Here is a 7,629-nt window from a genome sequence, read left to right as displayed (position 1 = left end):
TAGTCTCTATTTTTACTATGATATGATTACATTGTTTTTCCCCCCTAAGTTTTTAAGGATTGAGATACATAAGAATTTAAAATGAAATGTTTGAAAAATATAATGGTAATGTAACCAAGGCCTCTTGGTACTGTGTGTGTGTGGGTGTGTGTCTATCTGTCTGTCTATAAATAGGCAGAACCTTCTATACTACAGATCCCCATAATGTCTTTTGGACAAGCAATGTGTTTCATTTATATTTTTTATTTGTTTATGCTTCTGGGTAAGACTTTGTTTGAAGAGATGGTTTCAAGGCTATAAAAAAAATGGAAAACCCTTACTCTATGATATTAATACAAATGGAACGTCACAAGAGCATTCCAGTGTTTCTTATTCAGCATTGTAAAAAAATTATTTCTGAACACTGGCCTGCTTTTCTTTTTTATTGGATGCCTTATCTTTCCTTTTCAATTATTCACAGCCTCCTAAGGACCACTTTCAGTATAAAATAGTATCTATGGGAGGTAAAAACAGCAAGAAATGTATTTATGAATGGATTACAGAGAAAGATCTATTTAGAAATTTAAATGTATGTGGTCAACATAGAAGAAGATATATGCACCTCCTCAATAACTCTTTTACCCAACAGTATTTTGGTTATAGCCTGTTTTAATCTCACGATTTCCTTTCTTTGAAGTGTGTGTGTGTATGTGTGTGTGTTATTTTCCTTTTGTGTCCAATTTATTTTTATGTTATGTAATTTGATGTGAATTGAGGGGCTTTGCTTCTGAGTATATTTGTTTGTTTGTATTATATCTACAATATTCTGAAGTGATTTAGGATATATATAGCCCATATTTATTTTTTGACCATCTAATAAAAAAAAAAGTTACTGCCGTACTCTTTCTCTTTAATGCTTCAAAATATTTTAGACTATTTGCAGCTCTTTACCCAGCTATCCTTAAAATAAAGTTCTGTCCTTATTTATATTTCCATAGTCTATTTTTTCAAAGTTTATTTTTATTTGCAAATTATTTCAAGCATTCAAAGAAATATATGAAGTAGTGTAGTAGAAACTTAAGTATCCACAATCAAAGTATGGTTTAGACCTAGAGCAGACAGGTTTTATTTACAAATATATTGTTGCAGGGGCGCCTGGGTGGCTCAGTCGTTAAGCGTCTGCTTCAGCTCAGGTCATGATCCCGGAGTCCTGGGATCGAGTTCGCATCGGGCTCCCTGCTCGGCGGGAAGCCTGCTTCTCTCTCTCCCATTCCCCCTGCTTGTGTTCCCGCTCTCGCTGTGTCTCTCTCTGTCAAATAAATAAATAAAATCTTAAAAAACAAACAAAAAAACAAATATATTGTTCCAGATAAAGTAAACTTTTCTTTTATCATAATATTCAAATTTTTAAAATAATTATCTTTCAATAACAATTTTATCTTTTTTAAATTCTTATGGGATCAAATATCTCCTCAAAAGGAAATTTGAATTTTTTTAAAAGTACTGAAAAAAACAACAGAGAATATCACACGCATATCCTCTCTACTATAAGTTTGCTTTCATCAAATACAGCCTCTATACAAGATACCTAGCTTGCATACAAGTACACACACTTACAAATATCTAGCTAATACAAAAATACAAGATGTTTTGCTTATCTTCTTGTTTTGTTTTCCCTAAAGCCTTATAAGAAATGTCAATGACTATTTCTATGATTTCATTATATCTATGAAGTAGTTCTAAATGACATAAAATGTTTTTGGCTCAAACTAAATTTTAAAGTTTGTGTAGTTCAGCCACATTATTTTAATGGAAGAAGAATCTGAATCTCAGTGAGCATCCTTCTCCAACCCCGAGATGGGACCTTTATTCATAATGTAAGTATGGTGATTGCAAACAAATACTTTTGATAATAGAAGAGTTCAGAGAACCACACAAATGTGAGAAAATCAGGGACTGATAATCTGTCTAGTGTATGTGTTATGGATTTCATGAGAAATAGTCAGGAAAACCTAAAGACAAATTATAGGTCACTGAAGTGTTTGTGAAGTCTATCATACAGTGATACTTCCCCTGGAATATTTCCTTTCATTCTGGGAAGACAAAGCTTTCAAATTGAAAGGAAAATGTTATGTGGCCTTTTGCACGCATCTTGATGCATCTCTTGAAATATACAACATCCAAAAGAGATAGGAGAAAAAAAACTAGAATTCTTTCTAAGGAACAAGATATTGTTGAAGTAAAAACTTAATTTGGGGTATGTATGTAACTAAGACGTGTATTTCTCTTACAAATATTGACCCTGCAGACCTACAGTATAGCTACTAAGAACACTGCGGGGGCTACTGGGTGGCTCAGTCGATTGAGGTCCTACTCTTGGTTTCGGCTCAGGTCATGATCTCATGGGTTGTGGGATCAAGCCCTGCATAGGGCTCCATGCTCAGTGGGGAGTCTGCTTGAAGACTCTCTCCCTCTGCCCCTCTCTCCACTCACGCACACACTCTCTTTCTCTCTCTCTCTCAAATAAATAAATAAGCCTTTAAAACAAAACAAAACAAAACAAACAGAAAAACACTGCATTGTCAGTCTCTCAGCTAGAATTCAGTCCCAGGTATGCGGCTGCCTACCTATGTAAACATAGGCAAACGCTCAGCACTTTAAAAATGACCTCCTTCCCAAACTTGTTGTGGCTATTCAATGGGTCAAAAATATAAAAATTTTGAATAATGATTGGCTCTTTGAAATTGCTTAATAAAGTTCAAATGTTATGCAGATACAGCATTTTGGAGAAGAGATCACAGTCTCTCCTTTATGTCCATGACTCCTCTCTTTTCTAATCTTGTCAACATGTGGGCTTAGCATGTTCACATCACTGGGAATTTTAAAAAGAAAATAAATATAAGAAAAATCCATATGTCTAAAATATAAAAGGATACAAGGGAGGCCACAAGGGTTTCTTACTAGGTTGTTTTCCTACCTTCTGCTTTTCTTGTGCAATGTAGCAAAAACCAGCATATTTCTAAGCACTAGGAAAGCTCCATATTATTCTTCCTTCCTCAACTGACTGATGTGCCGGATTTTTTAGTATTCAAATAGAAATCACTTGCCCCTTAAGCCCATCTATTGTTCATGTTCTATATTCATATTTCCTCTCTGAGAATCTAACCTTTTCTGACACAACAGTTGTCAGTTGAATTATCTATCAATTAAGAAGCTATTCCTGCCCACAGTATTGTTATCTAGCTTTTGGCCCCATACAAGAATCATTACAATACATTTAATGCATTCCGGGAAATACTTAAATGGTCTAGATTTCAGGCCAGAGAGCTCTCTGGCTATCGGCCATATGTCAAGGCTTTCTTTGTCTACAAACAGACAAGATTGATAAACCGTCACTAAGAGTTCTGCAGCTTAGAACTGAAAGACTGGGCAGAATGTCACCAGGGAGAAGAGATGCACGTGGGAACAAGGAAAGGAAAGAGGTACATGCTATTTTTAGGAGATTCTTCTGGTACTTCTCTTTCTCTGAAACAGATATACTTTTTACCTTTTAACATTTTGATAGCATAGTAAAAATCTTCCTCTTAGTGTTTTTAATAGGGTAAGAAAATGTATAATTGGATATTGGCATTGTCAATCATTACCATTTCCAGAAAAGATATAAAATAAGAGGTCAATACATTTTCCTCTCTTAAAAATTCTCCTTATGTTTTGGAAGAATCTGATTGTAAGGAAAAATAATTTTGCATGTTCTCTGCCTGTTCCACAACTATTGAGATAAAAGTTTATAGAAGACAGGGAGACATGAGAAGAGAAAGGAAGGAAGGAAGGAAGGAAGGAAGGAAAGGAAGGAGGGACTTTGAAAGGGAGAAAGGAGAGAGGGAGGAGGGAAGGAAAAGAATGACAAATCTTAAAGTCACATTAGAAGAGCACAGAAAAAATGTTTAAAACATAAAAGATGTTTAAGATTATTTTAAATAGGGAGACTGGCTCAGTCAGTTAAGCATCTGCCTTAAGTTCAGGTCATGATCCCAGGGTCCTGGGATCCAGCCCTGCATTGGGCTCCCTACTCAGCGGGGAGCCTGCTTCTCCCTCTGCCCCTCCCCCTTCTCCTGCTTTTTCTCTCTCTCTCTAATAAATAAATAATTTTTAAAAAGATTATTTTAAATAGAAATTAAAGGAACACCAGAAAAGTTTTGTTATCAGTCTTTCATTTTTAGTGTCCTAAAATGTACCTCAGTACCGTTTTTTAATACACATTAACCTTTGTCCAGAGAACCAAATCAGCTCTCTTTATGGAAAATGCTGCAGTCAATTGGCAAATAATGTAAATATATAGAGAAATAAATGTCCAGCCAGTTCAATGACAAAACAAAACAAAACAAAACAACACACACACACACAAACAAATAAATGTTGAAAAAGAAACTCTTCTATTATGGAAACAAAGCAGACAATACTAGCCACTGTTGTCATAATCTCATTTATTTGTCAATAATCCACACCTACGCTGCATATGCCATATCTTTTCTGGAACTGGACAAATTAGGCAGTTGAAGTAGAAAATAGAGGTCAATAACTCTTGTCTAGTTACAAAATTAAAATAGCAAATTCACTTACTATTCTCAGAAAAAACAAGTGATTCTCTATACTCTGAGTTAGAAGTTCCAGAGCCCCTGTTTTTTTTGTTTTTTTTTTTTTTAAGATTTTATTTATTTGACAGAGAGAGACATAGGGAGAGCAGGAACACAAGTGGGGGGAGTGGGAGAGGGAGAAGCAGGCTTCCCTGCGGTGCAGGGAGCCCGATGTGGGGCTCGATCCCAGGATCCTGGGATAAGGACCTGAGCCGAAGGCAGACGCTTAACGCCTGAGCCACCCAGGCGCCCCAGAGCCCCTATTTTTAAATGTCCACTTGCCAGTAATCTCATTCAAATAGGGGCTTCTTTCCCCGGGAGCTCAATAAATCAATTCTGATAACACGCTCAGGGCAGGTTTTTATTGTTTTTGCTTTTGTTACTTCTTATTATTTTATAACTTTCTTTGTAGGGGTGGCAGTTCTCCAGTGAGCCAATATAATGTATTGTCTTCCCTCACACCCACCCACACACACCCCCCCACACACCACACACACACACACACAGATAGATACACACATCCTAGACCTCATTATTTTGTCTACCTACTATTTTCTTCGGCTTGCCTTTAAAACAGAAATGCCACAATCGAGAATTTGTTACTCAATGATTTTATTTTCACTCTGGCCATTCTCTGTTGAACACTGAAATCAGCCCTTCATTGCCACCCAAGACTGAAACTTTCTTATAAAGATTATCGATGACTAAAATTCACCAAATATAAATGCCAGTCATCAATATTCATCTCTCTTGACCTCTCTGAGTTTGTTGAAGTTGTCCACATTTTCCTTACAATGCTTAGTTTTCCTAGATGCTGAACTAACCCTCTTGCCAGATCTCCTAATACTTTTCTGGGTGTTCTCTCTCAAATACCTTTGTTAGGCTCCCCTTATTTTCCCAAGTTCCTGATTTTGGAGTACCCCAGGAGTCAGTTCTTAATCTTATTTCTACCTATACTCATCTCTTCATTTGTCTTCTTCAGTCTTATGGTTTTAAAAATAATTGTATTATTTTTCAACAAATTATCATAAAACAGGTGGCTTAAAAAATATATATCATCTTAGAGTTCCAAAGGGCAGGGTTCTGGAATCTGAAATCTGCTGGCATGCTGCACTCCATCTCTCCAGCTCCTTGAAGTTGTCACCATTCCTTGACTTGTGGCTGCATGACTGCCACTTCCACCTCTGTCATAACATTCCCTCTTTCTTTGTATGTCAGTTCTCTGCATGTCTCTTACAAGGGCACCTGTCATTGGATTTTTGGACCACTTTGATAATCCGGAACAATCTCTTGTCTTAGATCCTTAATTAAGTCCATCTGTAAAGACCTTTCTTCCAAATAAGTTATTATACACAGGCTCCGAGATTTCACAGACTCCAGTGGATAACTTCTGGAGGATCATTTTTTGGCCTATCTCGATTATCTGTAGACTAGTAACTCCAACATGTAATTCTCCAACCCACACATTTTCCATGACATTTAGTTTCGTTTTCAAATATTTGGCTGACATCTTCATTTGCGAGATTCATAGGTGTCTCAAGAGGGGAAAAGAAAAAAAAAACAATTAAAAAAAAAAAAAACCTTACTACTAGTTTTATCAGTCAGGGTCCAAGTAGAGGAGCAAATCAGAAGATACATATTAAGAGACATATTGCAAGAGATTGGTTTATACAATTTGAGGGGCTGACAAGGGCAATTTCCAAATTACAGGGCAAGTTGAAGGGGGAGGCTGGAATTCCAGAGCACAACCTAAATCTGCTGTCCAGAGGTAAAATTTCTTTATCAGGGAAGACTTAGCTGTGTTTTTAAGGGCTTTCAACTAATTGAATCAAGCACACCCGGATTATCTAGGATATTGTCACTTCCTTAAAGTCAACTGACAATGGACTTTAATCATGTCTTCGAAATACCTACAGGGCCACATCTAGATTAGTGTTTAATTGAATAACTGGTGACTGTTACCTAGCTCAACTGACTCATCAAAGAAAGCATCACATTACTCCTCCATATGTTCATTATTAAGTCTATCCAATTTTAGTGTTTTACAACTCTATCTTTCTGTTCCTAAGCTAAAAAAAAAGTAGTAGTATGTTTGACACTTGTCTTTCTCTCATATTCTACATCTGTTATTGCAAATGCAAAATATATTCACAAACATTCAGCTTCTCAGCATCTCTACCAATACCTCTCTAGTCCAGGAATCATAAATACTCTCTTGAATTATTTCTATGCCTTTTTAAGTGGTCTACAAGCTCCCACAGATTATACTACATTGGCAGCTCTTATGATACTTTCCACTGATTTTTATCTTTTGGCTCAAGAACTTCTAAGAGTGTGCCATTTCACTCCAAACAAGACCTCTCACCTGATTCACTCCCACTCTTCACCTTCTCAAACTAAATCTAAACCATACCCTGTTAAAAAACATTTTTAGCCCTCCATAGTAATCTCTTAACACCTTAAAAATTTTTATATAAATAATCTTTTGACTTTTGCATATAGAATTGCTTGCTCTATATCTCCCTGATTTAGAATATAATTATGATAAGATTTGGGTTATTGACATGTTTTAGTCTAGTCACACCTCCAATGCTAGAAAAGTACTTGTTCAAAATAAATATTTGTCAAGTGAATAAAATAATTAATCATTGTGCAAAATTGTGTTATAGGCAGTACCCTCAATGACACTCTTATAACAAATTTAGCCTGGTCTACTTCGACAGTAACACAGTAGGGGAAAAGTGTTGTATTTTCTTTTTTTTTCTTTCTTTTTTTTTTTTTTTAAAGATTTTATTTATTTATTTGAGACAGAGAGAATGAGAGAGACAGAGAGCACATGAGAGGGGGGAGGGTCAGAGGGAGAAGCAGACTCCCCGCTGAGCAGGGAGCCCGATGTGGGACTCGATCCCGGGACTCCAGGATCATGACCTGAGCCGAAGGCAGTTGCTTAACCAACTGAGCCACCCAGGTGCCCAAGTGTTGTATTTTCCATGCAACACCGTAAACTTAAATTTTC

This window comes from Neomonachus schauinslandi, chromosome 7, assembly GCF_002201575.2.
Source record: "Neomonachus schauinslandi chromosome 7, ASM220157v2, whole genome shotgun sequence".
Taxonomy (NCBI): Eukaryota; Metazoa; Chordata; class Mammalia; order Carnivora; family Phocidae; genus Neomonachus; species Neomonachus schauinslandi.
Note: the sequence above shows the minus strand (reverse complement) of the source record.